This window comes from Schistocerca americana, chromosome 1, assembly GCF_021461395.2.
Source record: "Schistocerca americana isolate TAMUIC-IGC-003095 chromosome 1, iqSchAmer2.1, whole genome shotgun sequence".
Classification (NCBI taxonomy): Eukaryota; Metazoa; Arthropoda; class Insecta; order Orthoptera; family Acrididae; genus Schistocerca; species Schistocerca americana.
In genome coordinates this window covers 1,179,053,676-1,179,056,160 of record NC_060119.1, presented here as the reverse complement: position 1 = coordinate 1,179,056,160, position 2,485 = coordinate 1,179,053,676, and the positions used below count along the sequence as shown (strand labels likewise).

General features: G+C 38.1%; 1 protein-coding gene across 3 annotated transcripts in view; it reads right to left on the bottom strand.

The window, feature by feature from the left end:
- Positions 1-491: 491 nt before the first annotated feature.
- LOC124619670 overlaps positions 492-2,485 on the bottom strand; it is a 170,083-nt gene continuing 168,089 nt past the window's right edge. For 2 of the 3 annotated variants that reach the window (XR_006980108.1, XM_047146224.1), the window contains exon 10: positions 492-677. The gene's annotated coding sequence lies outside the window, so the exon portion shown is untranslated. Of the gene's footprint in view, positions 678-875; positions 895-2,485 lie in introns of those variants that run through there. The other variant, XM_047146233.1, reaches the window with a different exon arrangement.

Below are 2,485 nucleotides of genomic sequence, written 5' to 3'. Positions count from 1 at the left end.
ATGAGGTACTGGCAGAATTGAAGCTGTGGGGACACGTCGTGAGTCGTGCTTGGGTAGCTCAGATGGTAGAGCACTTGCCCGCGAAAGGCAAAGGTCCCGAGTTCGAGTCTCGGTCCAGCACACAGTTTTAATCTGTCAGGCAGTTTCATTAATGGTTCTTCCAACATCTTTGACAGACATTGCCTCTACCATTCAAGGGGGCAATATAAGAAACCATTACATCTCTGGGAAAAAGAAAAGCCACCTTAATTGTACTGTAAATAAGGATATATCACTTGTGCATATTCAGCTGTCTTTGGAATTTTAGTTCTCCTGTTGTTTAAAAAACACAAACGTGATGTACAAATGACTCTTGTCATTCCTGTTAGACCTTCCAGATGATAAAGCTCTATTTGATTATTGTTGTTATAGTTACTACTGAAATAATAAGCAAATGCTTTAGGTGTGCATTATAATTTATTTAAAACAGTGTAGTCAGCACCATGTTCCACAAATCAAAAAAGCTTTGACATCTTCAGCCTGTTTAGTTGGAAGGGATTGGTTCGGTGACGCAACCGTCGCATCTCATCAGTGTCCAATCGTTTACGTATTTTATTTCTAACAGCTGAGTCTGCAATCTAGTGTTCTTCACGGCATCCAATTATCACTGTTATTATCATGAAAATAGTTTTATTGCACTGAAAGAAAACAATAATACAGTCTTCAGTCATCAAAATTTTCTGCTCTCCAACAATGACTTCTGTGCTGATGGTCCTGTTACAGAGAGATAACTAGATGAAGAAGAATTTTTATTTCACAAATTTATCCTACAGCCTACCTTTCTTTCATGGTTTTATTATTCTCTTGATGTTATCAATGTGATGTGGCCTTGTTTCATGAACATTTTACCTCTGACTGTAAAAACATTTTTTTTTTTTTTTAAATCCACACCAGTTAAAACAAAGCCAGCATTACGAACAGTATTTGATGAATAGTTTTTCAGAGAAATTCCTTTTTTATCAAATATAATAATAAAACAGATTGTTGCAACATCCTGTTCAAATATATTTACAGAGTTGAAGTTATTTTTGAGTATGATTCTGAGTTAAATCTAATTAGTTTGTTTCTGTCTGTCTTCATTTCAACACTGGGGCCAGGAAATATATCACCACTTTCGTTCCAAAATCAGTAATGGCACTAATTCACCAATGAGCCTACTTGACATACAGTCAATAATAAAATAATAAGATTCTTTGATTCCCATAGTTTCAACAGACACTGCTACAATGTTTATGATTATACAGCCAGAACTATCAGATTGTTACCAGGTCGATTAATGTGACACTGTGCAAAGAGTTACTTAGCGTCTGAAGACCACTGACGTTCAAGTTCTACAATACTGTTAAAACTGTTTGGATAGATCCTTCAGGCTGAATCTTTTCTTTCTTATGATTTCTGTATGTCAGATAAGTATAACATATATATCACTTGTACTCTTATCTTTTTCCTGTACTGACATTAAAACCTTTTAATGCAGCATCTTATATTTTTAGTGTGTCTTAGCTAAATCCTGAAACTGTCAAAATATCCACGGTTTGCAAATATTCTTTACTTGTTTCAATTTGATTCTAGTGAGGTAAACAACAGATGGATTTCTGTATGACTGTTGTCTATAGCAACACAATGTAGGCCTTAGCAAAGGGGGAAAGTGACTCCCACACTTTCTGTAGCACTTAAGCATACCCCTTCAACACCTCGCTAACCTACTGCCCTCTCCGCTTGGAATATCTTTTGCCAAAACTTTCACAATCCTTTGGTTGTATTGAAATGATATTGGTAAGTTCTAGATGTAGTATAAGTAATGGAAGAAGTAAAGGTAACCACTCACCGTATAAATCAAGCACTGAGCAATCAGCATGCTCATAAACAAGAATGAAAACATTGCTGAGGTTTCAGGCAACATCCTTATTCAGTGTTAACAAAAAACTCACATACACAAGCATGGCTGCTATGTTCCAGCTGGCAACAATACCCCATTTCTTTAGCTCAACTGGGTTATGGGTTCAAAGATGACTGGTACGAGGACAGGGATGTCGCACCAGTGACCTCAGCCTTGTGCAGCACAGGAAGTTGTGTGTGGCATATGATGAAGTACAGGACTGGATTGGGTTGGGGTGGGGAGGCGGAGAGAGATGGAGTTGAGGAAGATGCAGATTGGGGAGAGAGAAATAAGAAATTAGATTAATTAGTGAAGTGAGGGACTCAGGAACAAGGACTAGCAGAGATTTAGACCAGGAGGATTGTGGACATGAAGCATGCGTAGCAAAGATAATTCCCTGGTACGTAATTCTGAAAACTCATATTAGGGGGGAATGCACATGGCACAGGTGTTGTAGCAGCCACTGAAGCCAAGCTGCTGAGTAGTACCATCAAGTGCAATTTGCAACCATATGCTCCTTTTGTGGCAGAAACAATGGGATGATGCCCAAACTGTGCACTTGCACAA